The sequence below is a fragment of the Protopterus annectens genome, chromosome 7.part0, assembly GCF_019279795.1.
Source record: "Protopterus annectens isolate FY-2018-M chromosome 7.part0, PAN1.0, whole genome shotgun sequence".
NCBI lineage: Eukaryota > Metazoa > Chordata > Ceratodontiformes > Protopteridae > Protopterus > Protopterus annectens.
This window is the reverse complement of record NC_056739.1, coordinates 1,995,932,123-1,995,956,270: the sequence shown is the minus strand read 5'-3', so window position 1 is coordinate 1,995,956,270 and position 24,148 is coordinate 1,995,932,123. Positions and strand designations below refer to the sequence as shown.

General features: G+C 42.6%; 1 protein-coding gene across 3 annotated transcripts in view; it reads left to right on the top strand.

Annotated features, from left to right (window-relative positions):
- HMCES (5-hydroxymethylcytosine binding, ES cell specific) overlaps window positions 1-24,148 on the top strand; it is a 749,892-nt gene that overhangs the window by 576,347 nt on the left and 149,397 nt on the right. The gene's annotated exons all lie outside the window — the stretch shown is intronic.

The following is a 24,148-nucleotide window of genomic DNA, read 5'->3' as shown; positions in this document are numbered from 1 at the left end:
TAGGACTGGAGTACAGATGGTCCTGGGTTCTAGTACAGGGTGTGCAACCTTTGATTTCCTGTTGTGACATAAACACTCAAGGTTGGGACATAGACAAGTATTTTCCTAACCTTGTTGTGGCAACAGGTGTTAAATATAGGATTGCCATACACATGGTCCTGGGTTCAAATGCAGCATATTCCATAAACTTTTACTGTTGTTCCACTTCCCATTATAGTCATTCTTACTTCTAACACTTGACATAGTGTAGCTGATATTATATGTATGAACGCTGAGACATTAATATCATGTCAGTTGTTTATTTATCTGTTTATTATCAAACGTATGACTATGGGTAGACTGAGTACTATGGTCCTGTAAGTATATTTCTTCTCCGTGGGCTGGCATAGTCTTCACATTTAACTAACACACTTACACAAGTGCCTGTACATCAAATAGCCCTGAAATTGCATTGTTTGCCACTGTTGCACATTTCTTACCATCGCACAACCTCGAGCACTGTGTTTGCATGATTGTAAGTGGTGCCCAGCATTTTCAAACAGTGTACATGCTCCTGGTAAAAGTGATAACTGGAACTGGCAGGAAACTATCAATCCCAATTGCTCTTGATCTGTGGTAGTCATAGCAAGCATTTGTGGAGATGGTCCGAGACTTGGGGCTCAGAGATTGGGTGTCCAGAAATCCAAGAGTTTTGTGGGACTCCTAGTGAAACACCACAGTTCCAGGTTGCTGCAGGGGGACTATTCTGTGTCCCCATTTAAGTTAGAGGCTTGGTATTGTTTGGTTTGGGTTGTAATCAGTGCTACTGGTATCCCTTGCACTGGTGACCAATGTAGGCACTACTTTAGTGACCTACATCAAAGGAAGAGGGGGGTACCCTTGATGCTTGGATCAAGGGGTTTAGGATGGAGGACATCCTGCCCCTGTTTAAGTATCAACTACAGAGAGTACTTGTAAGACTTAAAAGCTGAATATAGGCAAGACTATTATTCATAATGGTATTTTGTTCTGGGTTTTTTTCCACAGCTGCCATGGAGAGGGAGTGCAGTGTTAAGACCCATGCCACTAGACTGGCGAGGATGAGGGAGGCATGTGGTATGTATGTAGCAGAAAAATATTAATCTGATATTGCTAATCCTCGTTCATTCCTTACGTATGTGTATAAGTTCCGACCTCGGAACCGATCCGGCAATCTTCCAAGCTCGCTTCAGCTACAAATTCTCGAGCCAAAACTCTTACCCAGAATTCCCCTCTCCCTGTTACCTCAGATTTCGTTGCCGGATTGCCATTCGGTCGTGTCAAGCTACTTCTCCCAGGACAGTCACCAGAAACGCTCTAGTCCACGATTGGCCCTTGGGTCCACTTTATGCATGTCCACCTCTTCCCCTCATTCCCCAGTTTCTGAAGAAAGCCTGCCGGTTGAAGAGCAAAGTGATCCTCAAAGCGCCATATTGGCCTCTTCAGATTTGGTTCCCCTTCCTTTGGCCTCACCTGCTAGATCAACCGTGGATTCTCCATCCAACCCTGGGGTTGATCTCCCATCCGCAGAATCTGATTCACCCAAACTTGGACAGCCTGAAGCTCACAGCTTGGCTCCTCCAATTCCCTTTATTGCCAGGCAGAATGATCTTTTTTTGCCAGTACATGACATTCGTATTTAATCTCATAAGTCTTCCACCAGAATTACTTATCTAAGCAAGTGGAAAAGATTTATTTTTTGGCTGAAAGAAAAGCAGGTAGATCCTTTTTCAGCACCAGTGTCAATACTACCAGAGTATCTAGCCACTCTTTTTCAATCCAGTCTATCAACCTCTACCATTAGATATTGCAGCCAAATGAACTCTAATTTCCATGCTGGTGTCCAAGACTCCTCTCTTATGTCAGACAAATTATGTAAATTCACAGAACCAGCTGCCAACAACTGAAAAGTCAAAAACAAAAGCTGAAACCAAGTTCATAATGGATGCACAATAAATTTAATCGGAAACCAGAAGTAAAATTACTTCTTTAATAGACCATAAATTCCACAAAGTTGTTTAGATTAAGCGCTTTCATCCACACTAAAGTGGACTTCATCATCATTCTGATGAAGTCCACTTTAGTGTGGATGAAAGCGCTTAATCTAAACAACTTTGTGGAATTTATGGTCTATTAAAAGAAGTAATTTTACTTCTGGTTTCGGATTTCATTTATTGTGCATCCATTACGAACTTGGTCACACAAATTATGCAAGACTTTCATAAAAGGTGTGAATCATCTAAAACCCCCTTTTAGAGAACCTACTCAACCATGGGACCTGTCATTAGTTCTACAAGCTTTGACAATGCCACCTTTCGAACCAGCTTCTTCTTGCGACCTGAAATACTTGTCATGGCAAACCTTGTTTTTGGTCGCCATTACTTCTGCAAGACATATTTCTGAGCTTTATGCCTTAAGCATCAAGAGTCCGTGTTTGATTTTTCATAGAGATAGAGTGTCATTGAGAACTAATCCTTCCTTTCTGCCAAAACTGATCTCTGAAATGTCCATTAATCAAACCATTGAATTGCCAGTTTTCTGGAAGCTGGAGCGTTTCTCCCCAGGCCTCCGCTGAAAACAGGCTCTGTGGAACCTAGTCGGACATTCCCGGTCAACAAATGTTAAATAAATAAAAATAAAAAATAATAAAAAAAATTCTTCCCCAACTATTCAAACAAAGGAGAGTATTGCCTACATACCCTAGATATTCACAGGCAAATTTGCTTCTACTTGAACAGGATTAATGCCTCTCGTAAATCAGACCAGTTACTTTTGGCCTATTCTGGACCTAGATTAGGATGTGCTGTTGCTAAGGTCACATTGGCTAAATGGTTGAAAGACTGTGTGACCTTCATTTATAGACAATGTAATATTCCATTACCTAGTACCATAAAGGCTCATTCTACAAGGTCGGTGGCAACTTCTGCTGCCTTCCATGCCAGAGCTTCTTTACATGACATTTGTGCAGCTGCAACTTGTGCTACCACTAATACCTTCATCAATCATTACAAATTGGATTTGGCCTCCAAGGGAAGAGCATCTTTTGGTTCTATGGTGCTCAGGAATGTCCTTCCATGAGAGCCTCCCAGGAATAAAGGTAGCTGGGGACTCTGTCCCATTTGTAAGGAATGAATGAGGATTAACAATATCAGATAAAGAAGTTATGTCTTACCATAACGTTCCATCTGTATTGTTGATTCTCGTTCAGTCATTACGACCCTCCCTCCTTCCCCCTCCTGTGGCGTCTAGTGGATCTCACCTTCCGGTTCTATTAGGGCATTTGACCAGAGGTAGCCTCTACCTTCTTTTGACTTGCAAACTCAATCTGAGGTAACAGGGAGAGGGGAATTCTGGGTAAGAGTTTTAGCTCGAGAGTTTGTAGCTGACATGAGCTTGGAAGATGGCCGGCTCGGTTCCGAGGTCGGAATCGATATCCATACTTGGGTTATCTTTGTCTAATATTTAAATGCGTTTGATCTGAAACATTTAAGTGTGACAAGCATGCAAAAAAAATAAGAAATCAGGAAGGGGCAAATACTTTTCCATTGCACTGTAGTAACTGTTAATTATTTATGATGTGTAAATTAAAGGTTTAAAGTAAAAGCTCTATGGGTGTGCCTCACATGCTGTGCTTTAAACTGTAATCTGGATAACTGGAGCATGCTTGTTTGCAATATATGCACATGTAAAGGATTACTTGCTGCAGTCTGTAGTATAGTGTGCATCTGTTAGGAGCTGCTAGCCTTACAAGTAACAAGTTATCTGTTAGGGTATGGTAGTCTTAAAAGTAAAGGTTAAGATAATAGAGTCAAATAATTGTATTAATGCATTGTATGTTACATATTAAGGTATTAAGTTTAAAATAATTGTATTAATGCATTGTATGTTACATATTAAGGTACTAAGTTTATCTCTTCTTTTTCTCTCTCATCCCAACCGTTATCTCGTTTTATTTTATGTGTCGTCAAAATGTGATCATGTCATCCATGTGTACCACATCATGAAATGCTCCACAGCACGGCAGGGTAGGCCTGCCTCACAGGATCCACCTGCCCCCACTCCATCAGCCCTGGCACCATTGCCCAACACGTCTGGGAGCCAACCTGGCAGCACCATCTCTACTGCCCCTGTACTACCTGCCCCTCAGGCAGTTCTTCCCCAGAGTATAGTTCAGTGGTTCCCTCCAGTAGCAGTGGCAGGGGCGGTGAGTTTATCACTCGTGTTGAACTGCCAGGTATGGTGAGTAGGGTTGTGCATGCCTACGCCAGATGGAGGGGCTGTTCTCCCTCATTTTATACAGGACCAGTAGGAGGAGAAGGAGACAAGTGCTCCAGCCAGTGGTAGAGTAAGGTGACAGTGATGACAGCCCTGTGAGTGAGGACTCGATTCTGTCAACCAACTTGATATCCATGGGTCCTGGATATCACCACACTCACCCCATCCATGGTGTCCAACCACTTTTTGTGTCCATCACCATCTCCCTGTTGTCTTGTCTGTCTGCAGTTGCTTCCTCACCTACCCAACTTACCAGACCCAGACATACCTATGTCCCTTCCCCAGCATTCCTCTCTCTGCAAAAAAAAAAAAAAGTAAATAAAAAAAAAAATGGACACGTACCACAAAAAAAAAATCTCATACATAGCTCTCCATTTTGCACGTGTCTTCTAGACATCTGTCCTTTTGGTTATACAACATGATTGTGGTGTGGTAAACCCTCTCTCTGGAGGTGACCGTCCAAATTCAGCTAATATTCTGCATATATTATCAGTTTTTACTGTTGAAGAAATGGATGCCTGTGGTTTTTTCGACCTCCCTCCTGCACTTTCCTGTATTGCTTTCCATTTGTTCTTCCCCCTGCTTGCTCCTCATTTAACCACAATCTTATCTTCCTCATTTCTTTTCTTTAATGCATTATTGTGCAATGTTGTGCTTTGTGCACCAATGTGCAACAAAAGTAATACAAAAGTACTTAAAATTATTAGATTCAGTTGTATTCTAACGCAGTACCATCTGACCCCAAAAAGAAATGTATTGCTATTTTAACTGCATTAACACTTGCCGCCACAGAGTCAGTTAAGTAGCAGGTGTATTCCAGACACTTAATACTAGATGTCAGAGTTTAGCATCCCCATTTCACCACTGTCCTGTCTTCCCCATTTCTTTTCTTTAAAGCATTAAAGACTGATAATGCACATCATGCACCAGCTGTAAAACAAAAGCAGTTAAAAGTATTAGATACAGCTGCATACCATCCCAATACCATCTGGCCCCAAAAAGGAATGCATCACTGCATTAACACCTGCTGCCACAGACTTAGTTAAGTAACAGGTGTATTCCACAGACTCGGTACTAACTCTCAGACTTTAGCAATGCGGCTGTCATTTGCTGAGTGCTTAGCAGTATGCAAACAGGTGTATCTTGCATATGTATGCACTTTGCTAACCTTTGAGCAAAGCAGCTGATCCTCTTGTGCTCGAAATATATATATTATGCTGTGTTTCTGCTGTTTACTGTCCACTTCCTTTTTATGAAATGAATGTACATTTAGAAACATTACAAACTGAGGACCCTATCTAACTGTATTTCTTGTATTTAAATTACATCCATGTGTTGGCACCCCCAAGCACTACAACTATGGGTCTCAGTACTTTTTCCACACATTTATCAGCCACATTACAAAATGTAATATTAGATGCTGTGTACTATGCAATGCACATCAATCTGGTAACATGCAGAACTACAACTACTGACCGGTACACCTAAAAAGATTTATCTGCATGGCCATATCCACAGGGACAGAGGTGACCTTGAACAGACTTGACCCTACCCATTTTGAGTTTGGCAAGTGTAGATGTTGCTTATTGACCTTTGTAGACTTCTTGTATACTGACCTCAAAGGCCTGGATGAGGGATAACAGGACATATTGCCTGTGTTCAGTTATCGAAGGCCTTTGACACTATCCCCCATTCATGTCTAATAGTGAAGATCACCCATCTGGCAATTAGGCCGTACAGTACTAGATGGAGAGTCAACTGGTTCAAAAACAGAACACACACACACTCACAAAGTTGGGAGCTGCACCTCCACCACTAGCCCACTCACCAGTGGAATATCACTATCACAAGGATCTGTGCTGGGCAGTCAACTGTTTGGGAAATACTTCCCTGAAGCACAGACAACAGTAGATAGCCTGTGGTTTACCAACTTTGCAGATGATTGTTAACTGGACACAGTCATATGGAGTCCCCCAGTAATGGTAACATATTACAGTAGGAGCTAACACAGACTGGTGTTCGGTGACAAACTCATGGACTGAAATTTAAGCATACAGTGACTCTTAGTCACCTTTATCAATGAAGTACCCCTGCTAGTTATGATATACAAACCCCCCCCCCCCCAAGCGCAAACACAATGTTGCAAGACTTGGGAAAACATGTTGATAGCAGTCAACCCTTTCATCACCATGTACCCATAGTGGTGACACAATCTGCATTGCGCACATCATACATATGAACTTCACATCCAAGACCATACCTCTGCTATACTCTATCCTTATCACACCAATAATGGAGTACAATGATCACATCTCTCTCTGTTTCTCACCAGACACCTGCAGCAATTGGATAGAGCACAAGGTTGTGCTTCAAATGGGACAACAATAATTTGCCCTGGGGTTCTCACCCTAGCCTGTAACATAAACAGAACATGATGCGGAGACATATATATCCCACACCGATTCACACTCCTCTGTAATAGGCTTCCACTGCATGTGAAGCGGTGCTCCTCAGTGACCCTGTTCAAGCACAACCTTGACTACTGGTTGAGTGATTGTAAAGTCACTTATGGGCTGGTATTTATCTCTGTCATGGACAGGGCCAGGTGGTACTGCTGACAAAAATGGTCTGCTAAAAATGACCATCCAACTATGCTCAATAATGTTTTTTGTGTTTTTAAACTGCTAGTCTTTTAAAGACCCTAGTGCTATTAGGCTAGTAGCTTCATATGAACCTATGATGCTGTGTGCCTATGCAGGCCTCACACCTGTTGTCAACCACATGGCCTGCTGGTGTCATCAACTGTAAGTTCTTTTGCATTTTTGTATAAAACAGACTTGTGCTGTAGTACATGCATAACCTACTGTGCTCTGTTTTCTGTGTACTTGGATAGGTAGGGGTTCTGTTCTCACTTCAGTTGACTGTGTGTGTGTGTGTGTGTGTGTGTGTGTGTGTGTGTGTGTGTGTGTGTGTGTGTGTGTGTGTGTGTGTCTAGACAGCAGGGCAGACGTGAGTTAGATAGATTGCCAGTATTTTGATATTTGCTCAAGGCTACACACCCATTTCATACAGACCTCCCAAAATCTTGTCTCCCACATGGCCTGCTGATATCATCTACTATAAGTTCACCTGCATTCCCGGATATATTGGACTTGAGCTGTGGCACTTACTTTAAGTACTGTGTTCTGTAGTCTGCATACTTGGGTAGGGATTCTGTGTGTGTGTGTGTGTGTGTGTGTGTGTGTGTGTGTGTGTGTGTGTGTGTGTGTGTGTGTCTAAACAGCAAAGCAGATATGAGTTACATAAGATTGCGAGTATTTTGATACTTGCTCATGGCTAGTCATCCATTTCGTACTGGCCTCACAAACTCTTGTCTCCCATATGGCCTGCTGGTGTCATCTAGTATAAGTTCACCTACATTCTTGTATAAATCAGACTTGTGTTGTGGCGCTTGGGTAAGGTACTGTGTTCTGTAGTTTGTATACTTAAATAGGTAGGGGTTCTATTCTCACTGCAGTCAAGTGTGTGTCTGTGTGTGTGTGAGCCGTTGCTTGATGTTACAGAGAGCATTTTACACTAGAATGTGGGACACTGTCATCTTCTCCTCAACAGACTCTGCTGATGTCATCAGCTATACAGTGTTGTCTGACACACTCCAAGTTAGACATGAGCTGTGGCGCTTGCATAAAGTACTGTGTTCTGTAGTCTGTATACTTAAATAATTAGGGGTTCTATTCTTACTACAGTCAACTGTGTGTGTGGGTGTGTATCTGTGTGTCTGTGCTGTTGCTTGACATTACAGAGAGCATTTGACCCTGGCATGTGGGACAGTGTCTTCTTTTCCTCAACAGGCACTGCTCATGTCATCAGCTGCATCACATTTTTGGATATGCAGTACTCCCACCAGGGCAGGGTCAGGCAGAAGTCACTTCATCCTGTACAATAAAGTTTACAGTGACATGACTTTCAGTCTATCCACATGTATTATGGCATGATGTGTAGTTCTAGTGTTATCTTGCTGAGAAAGCCGTGTGGTCTCTCCAGCTGCTACATGTGTCTGGTTAGGTAGATGGAAACAAGAGTATTATATTCTGTTAGTGCTGTAATGAGGTTTGACTACAGTGCTGTCATACAATCCTAAGATGTCGATATGATAGCATGACTTAAGATGTGCACAACATAGGCTTTCAATAGCAGTGTGGAGTTGATTGTCAGAGTTCAGATTGCTATTTAAATGTGTTCCCATTGCTTGCATCACTGGGTTTCTGCATACTGTGATTAACATGGAACTCCACTTTTCAGATGGACAACATTACAAATGCACCTGTCTGCATTTATTTGTAGATCATGTACCATGTGCCTTTGTTACCAATCAGTTGTGTTAGCGCCTCCTCTACTTTATCACAATTGGTGGACTGAATGATTGCACACAATGTGCAAGAATCAGTAAACTTGGTAAGGTAGAGGCCATATAATTTAGCCTGAACTGTCAAGAAATACAATTCAAACAGTGAAGGGTCAAGCACAAATCCCTGGGGTTTGCCAGTGGTGACCACTTTACTGGTATAGGTTGATTCACCAACTTTCACATGATGTGTTCTGTCGGTGAGCCAGTTGTTTACCCATCAACTGACGTAAGGTTTAATCCTCAGACTGGGTTTTTGATGCCTGCATGTGTGATTGTGTCAAAACACTCTGCCAGGTCACAATAGGCAGTATGCACTGTCTTACCTTCATCCAGGCCTGTCACATGGAATCAGTGTGCTGTGACAACATCACAGATCACCTATGGCATGACCCAACACATACACCTTCCTGATAGGTTGAATATGCAGTTCAACACACCCTCCACATGGCTTATGTTCCCATAGAAGATTGTACATCAACATGCATACACCTGCTCTGGGGGAACAGCCACCTGATGTATGCATATACAGAGATGTCCTGACTCTCCTTGACTGTGCGGTAGATCAGCATGTCATCATGGATCTCCTCTACATGCACACTAGTAATATTTCAGGTGTATGCAACAGACCTGTGTAAACCAAAAGGTGCTTCAACAAAGTATTAGTTTAAGGGTGTGCATACTTATGCAACCAGCTTATTGTACGTTTTTTATTTTTTATATTTTTTTCCCTAACAGATTTGTTTGTTTTTCAATTGAATTGTACAGGTTATAGGTGACATCAAAGGTGGGCAAAGTTTTGAAATGATTTATTGTGGTCTCATTTTTTTATATTACAAAAACCTGGCATTTTTACAGGGATGTGTACACTTTTTATATCCACTGTACACCCCTGTCTGATGGTGTAGAGCAATAGGTTCATAGGTGTTTACTAGGCTAATGACTAGAAGGCACTTTTTAAGCTTAGCCATGCATTCCAAATCTCTGACAAGTTCTGGTGCACTTGATAAATGTAGGGGCTTGGGAGATGAAACGTTTACACGCAAAGGCCTGGGAGATGAACCATTTATAGGTTGCCTTTGTCCATTAGAGACATGGGTGCCAAACCAGGAATTAATTTCTTGTTCGCTATCCAGTAGTCCAAATTGCCATTGAATTGGGTAAGGGAGGAACTCTGCTTCACATACCTGTCTCTCCAACAGGTCGTAGTTGCATCACAGGCACAGTTTTAAGTCTTTAGAATAGGTAATTTTGGTGCTGTTTGTTTTGTGGATATGCAGGAGGTCCCTCAGATTGAGATCTGACAATGCCTTGTATGCCAGGCATAGATCTCCCGCCAAAAGTCCATAGGAGACAGAATAGCGGGATAGGGCCTTAAGGTGGTCTGAAAGGACATTTTACTTACGCCCTGTATTCTTTTAGTGAGGAACTTCTGTGAACGTTCCAGTTGATGGATATGCCTGGTTGTGTTACATACTAGAGGGGGCACTGTGCTCAGTGATAGGTCTGATGAATGGTGGAGTACAGTGGAACAGTGAGTTCCTTGGACCTATATGCCATACCTTTGTTTATAAGTTGCACAACATAGAATGATTTCCTCACTACTGCAGACACATGATGGTCAAAGGCTAGATTACCATCTGTGCGTCCGTAACTACTGAGTCAACAATAAGGAGTGTGTTGTCAATATGATAGATAACAGGGGGGAATGATTTCCTGATGGATACTGTTATGCATTTCTTGTCATTTAGTTTTAGTCCATGGCCGTGACACCCATTATTTGTCTGTGTCAGCCCTTCCTAGAGAACATTTGTGTTAGTGTGGGAAGCAATGACAGCTTCTTATTTGCAATCATCTGCAAATGTAGTCGGCCAGAGACCATTGATATTGGCCTTAACTTCAGAGAAGTAAGTGCCAAAAAAGAGTGGTCCAAGGACAGATCCCGTGAGGACTCCACTTGTGACTGACCTCTTTGTAGAGGTGGAGTCCCCAGTTCTAACTTTATGGGTCCTGTCTGTGAGGCAACCCTACACTGGGTGATATACAGGTTTATACTTAACCTCCTGAGTTTATCAACAATGCCAGAGTTTGGTATTAAGTCAAATGCCTTGGCCAGGTGAAGGTAGGCAATACGGAATACATTCATTTGATCGAGCATACATTGCTCGATCATGCACAACACCAACTTTAAACCTTGAATTTCGGAACGCCAAACAGTTGGAATGTCATAACACCAAATTCGACATTTCCAACCGCTCAACCACCTAAACGAGTGCTACCATGGGTCAAATGGGGGACGATATTGTGTGATTCTCAACTCTTGTGATTGCTTTTTTGTGATTTGCCGCACTGCTTTCAACATGATATACATCGGTAATTTAGCCATTGGCGAAATGAATATATACCAGGCAGTGCATACCATTTTATCTTTATCCATCTGTTATAGCTGTTAGCAAATGTAAAAGAGGTTTTAACTATGTAAGTATGACCATTAAGTGGCTGAAAACCCAAGACTGAGCTAGAACAGAATACTAATCCCACGTTCAAAAGTGTGTGCAGTATTTGTTGGACTGAAGGTGTCCTCTGCAGTGGGTTAACTTTTGGGAAGCCCTGGTCTGCAGTCTCCAGTTGAGCTATTTCCTCTTCATACCCACAGTGGGGGGGGGGGGGGGCATGCGTCCCTTCAACTGGTTCACATGCTTTGCTAACAGAGAATGCCTGCATTCTGTACATGTCTGTTGTTTTCGGTCACTTGCACAGTTCATATCCCGATGCTTATCGAAGAGTTCCTACGTTCAGAATGTTCAAAGCACAAGTAATCTACATTTCCTTGTAGTCATCGAATCATGAGCCAAAAGCTGTACTAGTATTTTCTCTATAATGTGGGAGAAGAGCATATCTAGTGCTGTCATTAGTTCCAGTTTTGTTTTAGCAGGTCTGTGTCAAAAAGATCAAACTGACAGATCATCAAAACCCATGTGGTCGAGACCATATGATCAACAATTTATTGTGATGAAACAAAAATTGAAACCCAAACAACACTCACAGACAACAGAAACAATGCGTTTGCAGGGGGGCAAGCCCCTCTGCATCCAAAACACCCCGTGCTAATTATATATACCAACTTCAAGATCACACTACAGTGAGGAAAAAGGCAAATTTCCTGATCCCTACTGTAACACAATCTCAGCCAAAACAGTTCAGCGGAATGAATAATCGATCATATGGTCTTGACCATATGAGTTTTCATGATCTATCGGTTCGATCTTTTAATACAGACTCTTTTTAGCCACCTGAGGATGCAAACATTAAAAAGCTTCACTCCTAACTTTGTCTTACAGCATGGCAAAGATTGAGTGCAAAAATGGAAGGTCCCTCATGCTATCCTAGGCCAATGCTGGAAACAGGGAAAAGGTGAAGAAGATTGAGGATAAAGAGTGATCTCAGCTTTCTGTGCTGAGAATGCCTCATAATACTTACATAGTGCCATCTCCCTGTCAATTAGCAAGGGTTTGAACTAGCATTTGTTTTCTGTTTTGACAGGTAAGAGATCAAGAAGAGGTGCAGTACAGCAAGCAGCTTCCTGAGTTATCAGCATCAACCATCCAATGGTCAAGCAGTTGGAGCTTTCACATGTTCAGCCTGCAATAGTGGTATAGGTTCATGGGTTCATACTGGGCTATCTGCCCTAGGGCATTTATAAGCCTAGCCAGAGTGTATTTGGCTTTCGCCACCCATTTTAAATTAATTTTGCTATGCCCTTTTTCGAGGTTAGTATACTGTGCCTCTGTCTAACAGTGGCACAGAAGTGATACCCGGGGTAAACCTACGATCTCCCATCCACTCATCAAGATTCCTCTTGAAGAGAGTCAATGAGGGACTCTGCCTAACCTGGACTGGGATTTTATTCCAGAGTGAAGGGAGCCTCTGGGTTATGAATCTGTCCCTCCAGCATGTCCGATTTATTTCAGTGCTGAGGTTCAAGTCTCTCGAGTGCGTAGCTCGATGTGATTTGGATTTTCTGAGGTTCAGCATGTCCATTAATTCCGGGTTGGACATGGCTTTATACGTCAGGCACAGATCGCCTCTGAGCAGGCGGTATGCCACTGAGTAGAGCTGGAGTTTCTTTAACCGGGCAGCATATGGCATCTGTTTGAGCCCTTTGATCCTCTTGGTGAGGTACTTTTGGGGTCTTTCCAGTTGCTGCAGGTGTCTGGTAAGGTACATCCCAAAAGGGGCATTGTACTCAATTATGGGCCTGATGAGGGATGAGTAAAGAGGCACGATGACCTCCCCTGATCTAGATGTGAATCCCTTCATGATTAGGTGGGCTATATAAAATGTTTTTCTAACCACTTTGGCCACGTGGTTGTCAAATTAGAGATTGCTATCAACTTGGGTCCCCAGGTCCCTAATTACTTCTTCTGTACTTAATGGATTACCACCTATGTGGTAATTTGTGGGCATTTTGTTTTTGCCAAAGGGGATGACTATACACTTTTTGGCGTTTAGCTTGAGGCCATGGCTCTGGCACCAGTTGTCTGTTTCTATGAGGCCCTTTTGGAGGATGCTTGTGTCGGCTGGAGAGTCGAATATGGCGCCCATTTTGCAGTCATCTGCGAACTTGGTCAGCCACAGTCCTTCCGTGTTTGCCTGTATCTCCGAGAAATATATACTGAACAAGAGAGGTCCCAGGACTGAGCCTTGTGGGATGCCACTTGTAACTGGTTTGGAGTCTGACATGGCTCCAGCAATTCTAACCATGTGGGTTCTGTCCTTGAGCCAGTTTGCAACCCATCTAGTGACATAGGGGTTTATATTTAAGCTGGTGAGCTTATCTATAATGCCCAAGTGGGGTATTGTATCGAAGGCTTTTGCGAGGTCCAGGTAGGCTGTGTGGACCACCTTCCCCTCGTCAATGGCCTTGGTGACTGTTTCAAAGAAATCGACCAGATTTAAGAGGCAGGATCTGCCCTTAAAGCCGAACTGGGTAGGATCCAGTGCCTGTAGGTCCCCAATATCTTTATTTATGAGGTCCATGATGATCCTTTCCATAGCTTTGCAGTCCAGGATCTGTTGAGGCACCACCTTTGTGGAGAGGGACCACTGTTGCTGTACGCCACTCTTTGGGTACATATCCTGTAGTAAGGCTGAGATTGAACAGTTTTTTATTTTGGGTTTAGCTCTTCTTGGAGTTCATGTAGGACGCAGCCCGGGACACCGTCTGGTCCCATTGATGCTGTGTTTTTTGCTTTGGAGAGGGCGGCTCTTACCTGAGCATCTGGGATGTCAGGGGGGCAGCACTCTGCTGGGATAGATATTCGCCCTTTTGGTGGGGAGGGTGGGGGAGTTTGCGTTGAACCTGTCAGCTAGGATGTTGGGCAATGTCTGTGGATTTGTTGTATTTTTTATCATTTTGGACTAATTCTGAGCATATCTGGGAATTCCCACCCAGGTTCCTAACATAACTAAAGAAAGCCTTGTGATTATCCTTAGTGTCCTGCGCAATTTTTCTCTCGAAGCTGGCCTTAGACGATTTTATGAGTGCCCGTAATTTTTTGCTAATACTGATCAGAGATGCCTTCCCTTTTTGGGATTTTGCTCTGTCATGTAGTAGCTTCCTCCTTCTATTGTATAGTTTGTTTATGGCTGGGGTCCACCAGACAGGACGTCTGCTTTTGAAGGATTGGGTCTTGGTTTTATTTGGGATTGCATGATCCATGCATTCCTGAAGGTGTTCATAGAATGCGTTTATAAAGGATTCTGCGGTCTGGGCCGTATTTTCCATAGGCCCGGGGGCTTTGAAGGATTCCACCTCGGTTCTGAGGAGTGTGAAATTTGCTTTAGAGAAGTTTTTCACTGTGGTTTTCTGGGTAGGAGGTGGGGTCGGGATGTGAATATCCAGTGAGATTAGTTTATGGTCTGATCTTACCAGTGAGGGATACACTTCTGGTCTGGAGCATAGAGTCCCCATGTTGGTGATGATCAGGTCCAGTATGTTTTCCCCTCTTGTGGGAGTGGTAACAAGTTGTTCCATAGTATTTGAGTTTATAAATTCTAAGAACCTTTGGGCTAGGGTGTTGGAGCTAGAGTAATGCTCCCAGTCTATGTTTGGGTAGTTGAAGTCGCCCAATATAATGGTGTTTGGAGAGACCTTCATATTTTCCAGTGTTCTCAGGAAGGCCAAGTGGGGTTCCTGGGTTTGGGAGGGTGGTCTGTAGCAGGCTATAAACTAGAAGGCAGTTTTACCCACTGTTAGTTGCACATGGATAGTTTCTGATGCTTCGTGCTGTGCCACCAACCTGGAGGTGTGGGTATCTTTGACGAATATTGATACACCCCCTCCTTTTGTGGTTCGGTCCAAGTTTTGGGGCCGAAAAGCATGGTATGAGGTATAACCTGGTAGTGCTGGGGTGCTCTCGGGAGCCTTGAACCAGGTTTCTTTTACTGCACAGATATCGATGTTCTCCATGCTATGGAGAGTTTCGAGTGCGTGCATCTTGAGGTTTAGACTTCTGGCATTGAGTAGCATTACTCTTAGTTTCTTATCCCTTGTGATACCTAGTTTCTTATCCCTTGTGATACCTATGGAGGTGGCTTTGTCTTTTGACCCTTGCCTAAAAAAGGCACTATGGGGGTAGCAAGAGCCTTTGCCAATATCCAAAAGCCCAGGGGTGACAGGTGCAAGCCGTCCCTAGCGAAGCATTGTGGCTTGTCGAGCATGTCATCCCAGGCTGACAGGCATTGAATCCCCTTTGAATGACACCAATACTTAAGCCAATTGTTGAAATTGATCATCTTGTCTTCATATTGTGGCATCATTCTTGGTGAGGGTAAGATGCTACTCAAGGTCAGGGTCATACCGGCCTGGGCTACATGCTCAGAGAGCTCCTCTATGTCTGTTTTCATGTAGTCCAGGGAGGTACGTCTGAGGACATTCACACCAGCATGGACAATGACTGAGTCATATTTGTACTTGCCTTGGAGTGACCTGAGTGCTTGTGTTATGTGGCGGATCCTAGCACCCGACAGGCAGCTCACCATGACCTTCTCCTTGTTCAGCCTGGTGAGCGGGACGTCAGTGTGCCTGATGATAGAGTCACCTATTACAAGTGTATCAGGTGTGTTGTTTAGCATTAAGGGCTGTGACTGTTCGGCACACTGGCTTTGTGAGCTATGTGTTGCACATGTTTTGTTTTGGGGTAGTGGTTGCTTGGGTGTCTGCTTTGGAGGTCCCTGCTGCTTAGGCAGATTTTTATTTAGAGCCTCCGAGTATGTTTTTGTGTGTTTGTTTGGTTTGCTGTCGTGGTAGGTCTATGTGAGACTGGAATTGTAGTGAGTGTGGTTTCCTTCTCCTCCTGACTGGTTACACCAGTACTGAGTTGAGAGAGCTTAGCCTCCAGTTTGGCTATATGGTTGCATCTCTCACGTGTGTTGGAATTTGTTGGGAGGAGGAGAGGGTTGTCTGTGTACATGAGGCAGTTGTAACATTGCCTCAAGATTCCCAGATTCACCAGCTGGACCAGAGAGGAGATTGACAACTGACCTTTGGACATGCTAGAATAGTATTGAGAATTCCTTTATAATTGAAAAAAAGGGCCAATGGGGAACAAGGTACTCAATGGGAGTTTGTGAGGGTGTAGTGCTTTTAATTTTTTAGTGCTGACTTGGTGAGCAAGTGCCAGGTAACTTAAATGCAATGTGTTACAGGTAACTTAAATGCAAAAAAGACTAACAGTAACTTTCTTTCAAGTGAAACAAGGAAATAGGTACACTAAGCAATGCAGATATCACTAGGGATCCACAGAAGCGCTGAAAAGCCATGTTTTAGGTGGAATTAGCATTTCAGGGAAATAACAAGCAAACAAACAACAAGCATACAAACAAAGCTAGATTCAGCAGGCCTGGATCTACTCTATGCTACAGCAAACAAGGTGTACCAGTTTCAGTAAGACACAGTTCAGATATGCAGGCACTATAAGCCTTTAACCAGAAATTCCCAGCTCAGAAGGGCAGAGTCCAACCTCTCCTCCCACAAGAGTGCAGACCACAAACCTTCTTAATGTAAAATAACTGGCCTGAAGCCAGGTGCTTAAACCAGAACTAATACACTTTTAGAATAACAGACACTGAGCCCTCAATCAGCAGTTCCCAACTTAGAAGGATATAAGCTACCTGTCCTGCCACCACAATGCAGGCCACAAACCTTCCTAATGTAAAACAACTGGTCTGAAGCCCAAGTGCTTAATCCAAAAGACTTAGAATGATAGCTATACTTTAATCAAGTTACTACCAAGCAGTAATAAATACAATTGAATACTTTAAAGAATGCCTGGATTAGTGCTCAAGTTATGCAAACAAAGCTAGATTCAGCAGGCCTGGATCTAGTCTATGCTACAGCAAACAAGGTGTACCAATTTCAGTAAGAAGCAGTTCAAATATGCAGGCACTATAAGCCTTTAACCAGAAATTCCCAGCTCAGAAGGGCAGAGTCCAGCCTGTCTTCCCACAAGAGTGTAGACCACGAACCCTCTAAATGTAAAATAACTGGCCTGAAGCCCAAGTGCTTAAACCAGAATTAATACACTTTTAGAATAACAGACCCTGAGCTCTCAATCAGCAGTTCCCAACTTAGAAGGATGTAAGCTACCTGTTCTGCCACTAGAGTGCAGACCACAAACCTTCTTAATGTAAAACAACTGGTCTGAAGCCCAAGTGCTTGAACTAAAAGGCTTAGAATGAGTTACACCAAGCAGTAATAAATATAATTGAGTACTTTTAAGATGACGCAAAAGCAAAATAATATATAGCTTCTAGTACTGCCCAGCACATCTTCAGTGGTAATACTTAAGTCAGAGGATTGGTCTCGGCACAGACCTCCCCTCCCAGGCCTAGCCGGGCTTAATGATTTAGGCTAAGAAAGGTTCACTGGGTTTTTGAGAACTCTGAGAGCTAACAGGACAGGTCCAGGAATTTATCAGATGCCTGATCATTGTCTGGAGTAATCTGTCTTCTTGAAAGCTGAAGTACATCTTCAAGGAACAAAGGTTGATGGCAGCACCAGCCGCTGCATAGGTTGGTCCAGTCCCCGAGTGCCTTTACCCTATCAACTGACCCCCCCTGATGCTCGGCCATCACTCATTCATCCCATGCATGTATGGAAAGCATAACCACCTCCCCTCAACACACACACACACACAGACACAGAATTAGGATTAGTGAAGAGTCTTCATTATACTCTTTGTTCTGGGAAGGTGACTTTGAGGACAAAGTTGACATTATTTCTAAAGTAGATAAGGACTTTGTCTCCTTTCATTTCTAGAACTCTTCTTCCCCCATGACCCCTTATTTGGAGAAGTGCTTATAGCCCTTTTACTCTTCCCCAAAATTGTCTTGATGATTATCTGGGGAAAGTAGAAGGAAGATCCTTGACTCATAGAAGCATGTGCTCCAGAGTGTAATATTTGCAGCATGGAAGCTAGTCCCATGAAAGCAGCTGTCCTTTACAAACCCATTCTGGAGTGCAGTGAAATTCTGCCCTAAGAATCTTACTGCTGATGCCAGTATGGTCTGTTTTTATTTGTATTTTGTTGACCAAGTTTCCCCTGCCTGTAGTGCCCATATTTCTGGAGGGTATCAGACAGGTTAACATCCCTCCAAAGACATGCAGATGTATAAAACAAATATGCAATGTAGAATAGAAGATAGTTTGATTATAAACTGCATGATTGATGTCCTTCCTTATCACTGTTGCAGTATTCTTTACTAAAGGAATATCTCATTTAGGACAGCCAAGCATCTATCCAGCATACAAAAGCCTTCACACGTACCAGGTGCTGTACTTAAAGTACATAAGTGAAATATGATGTTGAAATCCTTAGAACTTTTTTCCCACCAATCTGAAGCTGCTTTTGAGTGTGATCTGCAAGAAGTTTGTTATGTTGCTTCACTTAGTGAGCCTTCAAAAGATGAGTACCCCATTGAGGTCTGTTCTACTTCCTTTTTTTTCTTTGGTTTTAATCCCTTTTATATGTCCTTCAGGAAGGGAAAGTGCAAATGTAGGAGGCAGATTCTTTATAAAGATAGACAAGAAATGCCTTTTTTGTCTAGGTGTTACCCACAACCATAATCAGTGTTGATATTTGTCAGGTGTTAGTATCAAAGAGCCTGAGAAGCAGTCTGTCTTCCCTTTCCATCTGTTTAGAGAAACAATATCTGAAGTTGTTAGCTCAGGGAATCATGGCTTCTGAATCCAATTGCCATGACATTCAGCGACTGTTTAAGGAAAAAGTCTAAAAAGGCACATATTGAGACTTCTGCTGCTCAGCCTCTTCTGGACTTCTCCTTCTGGTTGGATGAACAACCTGAGGATCATCTAGTGCCAACACCAGCCTCGTCTGTCTCTACCCCATTAGAGGCCGACATTGGGATGCCTACCCATGAGTCCGCTGAGGCTATGCCTACATTTGCTGCTTATTATTTCAGAGGGGCCTACGAGAATTTCCCAGACTGATGTTAGTGAAGAGGTTCCTTGTTCCCTTATTGAAGTCAGTCTGGGATCTGAGCCACTTCAGTTTGTCAGTGATGTTCCTTTAAAAAATAAACAAAAAAAAACAGATGTGTCTCTTGTGGCTAAGGACTCGCACAGAAAATGGCAGGACTTTACTCTTTTCAAAACCTTTATTTCTTTGTGACCTCCTCAGCGGCTGTATGTTCCCTGGTGTTCTACCCCCTTCTAAACACCGTTGCGATACTGATTCCTCTGAAGAGGATGTGGAGTTGGATTCTGTGAAAGAGTCCTTTTCCTACTCTTCTCAAATCCATTCCACTCTTGCCCTTTTGTCTGAAGAAGAGTATTCCTTTTCCCCCGCTTCTCCCATTGAGGAATTATCTTTTGGGGACACTATTGTTCGCGTGATGGAACATTTTAAGTGGGGCTATTTCCATATTTCTGATATCCAGTAGAGATGCTATGACATCTTGCAGAGTGACTTGCCCTAGCCTTCTGCAGTCCCTCCAGGTTTGGCTGCCCTTTGGGCACCTTTTTTTCTGCTTCTCAGGCTCCTGACTTCCAGCCTACTGATCTAAAGAACCCGACAGGCTCTCTAAAGTGCCTGAGGCTCAAAAGTTTTTTTACATAAGACATTCCTCTGAACCTGCAGTGATTTTTCTGGCTACTGATTAGCCTTCTGTGTTACTGTCCTCTTCCAAACTTCTGACAAGGACAGTAGAGCTGTGGACAGGTTAGGGGAAAAAGTTTATACATGTGCCATATTAGGTTTCAGGGCTAGGAACTACCAGACCCATATGAGAATGTACATGTTGGCATCGTCTGTCTAAATTTGGGGGTGTTCTGTCTGATGTGCCTGATTCTGAAGCAAAGTCTTCTGCCGTTTAACTTTTGAACTCCGCATCCCAGGTTTGTTGTCACTCCATCAAATGCAGTTACAATGCTGCTGATGCTTGTTCTAGAGCAGCTACGTCATGGTCTGTTATGAGATGTTCCTGGTTGAGGTTGCAGTCCCTCCATGTAGACATTAAGGCTAAAATACTGGGTTCTGCCTTAGACAGTCGTAGTCTGTTTGCCTGTGCTGCTGTTGGAAAAGGTAATGCAGGACCTTAAACAGAATTTCCTTTTTCCTATTCCAAGGTTTCAGAAGAATCACCCATGTTCTTTGTGTTTCACTGTTGCAGTCCTGACTAGTGGGATTTCCTGCCTTGAAAGCCCTTGGCCAGCCTGACTATCAGAGAAAAATTCCCCTCCTCCATAGGCCAGCGGATGTCATAACCGGCGTTCGTGTGCTTAGATATATAGGGAGCTAGCTGACATCATGATATCAGTCTTTTCTTGCTGTTGGAGCCCAAAGTAGTGTTTCAGTGCGTCAGTCGATCCACGCTAGAGAGATGTTGTTGGAAGGATAAGTGCCCGTTAGGGAGCTCTTTTCTCTTGCCTTATTCCATGTCATATAAGGTAAACAGTTGTATCTGCTGTGGTTAGCAGATCCCACACAGAGACTTCCATTTGCTTTGTGTCACTTGTTTAGGCCCTACTCATAATGTCCCTAGTTGCCATTTTTGTGCCCGTTTTAATTCTAGGATGATCAGATGTAAGGACGAGATCTTAGCTACATAGATTCCTTAGACCTGAATCTATTCCTCAGCATCAAATGGCATCTGCCAGTCATTCAGAGGTTGAGCAGCATAGGTGTAAGAAGGGAAAAAGATAAGAGACCCACGTTTAGAGCCTCAGACAACAACCATTCTCTGTTTATTTATCCTTCAAGGCTTGTGATCTTTGAAGAAGGCTAGGTGCTTTTGCAGTCCCTTCTGTGTTTGAGGTGGTGGCGCAGGAGACCTGTTTGGAGTCTGAAATGCCATCGGGTCACTCTACTTCTGCATAGGCCCTTGCTTTCAACTTGCTTGTCGGGTCCGGGGCCATTAAACAGACCTCGGCTTCTATGAACACACTTTCACCAGTGACGCTTCTTTCCATCTTCATCCTACACCAGCTCCTCATTCCTCCAGAGAGACAGGTGTCAGAATTTCAGACATCCCTAGGCCCAAGACCAAAGTGACTCCTAAGATGGGTGCTTCTGCAGAGCCGTCACCTAGTTCCATTCTCAGGGATATCAGCAGGACCTGGTTACGCTAGCTGAAGACCCAATCTGCATTGTCAGATCTAGACAAACCTCCAGGGATTCTTCCCCAGGAAAAATGAAGAGGGATCTTACTTCTGAAGTTTTTTTTTAGATCCTTTTGAATCTGCTGAGGATTCTAACCTAGAGGAGTCTGTTGCTTCTTTTGAGGAATCAGATTCTGAGGAGAACCTGGCCTCTGCTCACCCCCGAGGATTTTACCTTTGGAGAGACTCTCCATACTGTGAGGGAACATTTCCAGTGGGAAGCACAGGAATACCCTCAGTCTAAAAAGAGAATTGGTGAGGTCCGGGATCTGCCAGAGCACAAACTTCTTGCTAGTCCCCTATTTTAGAGGTGATTGAGGATGTCTTCTTGGATCCATCCTTGAATCCTGACTCACTTCCCTTAGCCCCTCAAAAACCAGATAGGTTTTATATGGTACAGGACTCCCATAAATACCTTTTCAAAACTCCTTCTGCTAATCCAGAGGTGGTCACCCCAGGACCGAAAGGGGCTAGAACCAGTTCCTCTAAAGATCTTTTACCTAAGGATAAAGAGAGCAGGTCTCTTGATAGATTTGGGAAAAATAGTATATGCTCTGTCACCCTTGCCATGAGGGCTCTCAACTGTCAGTTTCACATAATTATCCGCAAACCATTCTGGATCAGCCGAAACAACAGATGTCTTTCCCTGAGGATAAAAACCTTTCTAAGGAACTTCTGGCCACAACAGTTCACAGGTAGCTAGGCATCAATATTTGACATGCGAATCAGACACGAGTAATGACTTCACACACCACTACTTACCACTTAAAACTCAGTGGCTTGAACTTCTTAACCTATGTAAAAGTACTTACATTTCATAAAAATGTACATAAGCCATCAGCCTGTCCTACCGTGAAAGCCCTTCTCCATAGCTACTCTCCATTCGGAAGACAGACAACTCCTATCTACTCATAAACCTAATAAAAGTGCTGGCAAAGCCTCTACTCTTCCTCCGTAGCCAATACTTGGAACTCGCTACCTTTAACCATCAGAACAAACTGTAATGCTTTTAAACATACTGTAAAAGATTTTCTTTTTAACCCCTGTCCCTGCTGTTGCACCAATCCAGGATGAACCCTTCCTACCATAAAATTCCCCTTTCCATAACACGTAAACCCCTTCTCTCCATCTACTTTGTCATTTTTATCTGATTTTCTTCACAACAACTGTTTCGCAATGTAATCTAACTCTTCTCAAAGCTGAACTACTTTATGAACATTCCTTTGTCTGTGTAATAATACTTCTGATGTTTTACCACATTTCTTCTATCTACTTTTACTGTACTGCACATCCAGAGTTTTATGTATGGACAGACCGACATCCTTTTCATCATCTCATATTCTTCTCTTTTATTTCAGACTCACTATTCATATAGAAAATGTTTAATGTAATATGTTTATTTGAGTTTGTAATGTAAAATGTATTTTGCAATAATGTCGTACTGTATGATATTTGTAGAATGCTTTTTATGATGTAACCTGGAGTTTTTCTCTCTGGGCCTCTGCTAAAAATGGGTACCTTCTGGGGTCATTCATAGACAAATGACCATAATAAGTAAATAGATGTATTGCAAAATACACAGATATCACAGTTTATTGCTTAGGTTATGAAAATTGTTACATTTTTGTGAATCAGTCTTCTAAGGAGCATGTCAATATGATGAGTAAGGCCTTATTTTGTGGATGTCATCAATACTCATGACATGATGACAGGACAGGACTGGAACTGTATGTTTCATGCATGAACAGATACCACAGTTTATTGCTTAGGTTATAAAAATTATGATTTGTTTCATATTTTGGTGAATTGCTGTTAGGTGAAAATGGCAAGATGACGAGTAAAGTATCATGTGGAAGCTGACATCAGAATCTCCTATTTCATGCAATGACATGAAAATATGGGTGACCCATATGGACAGATACCACAATTTACTTTTTGAATTATGAAAATGAGTATCTGTTATATTTTTGTGAATATTTTCACAAGGACATAAGACGAGGTCATGGGTGACGTAGCATATTGAATGCATCATTTTCTATGGTACTGGCTGAAAGCTAATACTTTGCTTGTTTGTCACACCATCAACACTGATATTTTTTATTATTGTGCCTATATTTTTGGAAGGGAACATGGGGACAACACACACACATCATTTTGAAACCAACATCGATCAACACAACTTGTACAGTGATATATGACCTCTCTCTCTGTTACAGGTACTGAAATATTATGGTTTGTTTAGTTGATAAATTATGAGAAATATGATACTATATTTCTGTGAATATCTCCCTACTCAAGCTTGACACGATACTGGTTCAAGTATCATTTTGAAGCTGACATCCATACAAACAAGCAAGCTACAAAAATGCAAAAAAATATGGATAACATCTATATTCATTACAAAATATTAAATCATAACTTTGAGTTACACTGTCAACATTTACTCCATTACGGAGATGTGTCTCCTGAACAGCATTCAGATTTACATTTTGGTGTTGCTGTTATGGTTAAAGAATTATGAGCATTTGTTTTCAGTATGGTATTAGAAACGGATACTCTGAAAATGAGCGCAGGGTACACTATTGTTCCTAAGGGGGAATGTTAGCAGCTATAATTTCTGAGCATCTCCAGAGTAAATGAGTTATATTACATTGTTTATGCATAATCAGTGGTTTATGGTTATTAACCAGCTAAGCTAGTGATTTTCTGTAGAACATACTTTCTAGCTAGCTCATTTAGTTTGTGCTGAAATGCCATCTTCAAGTATA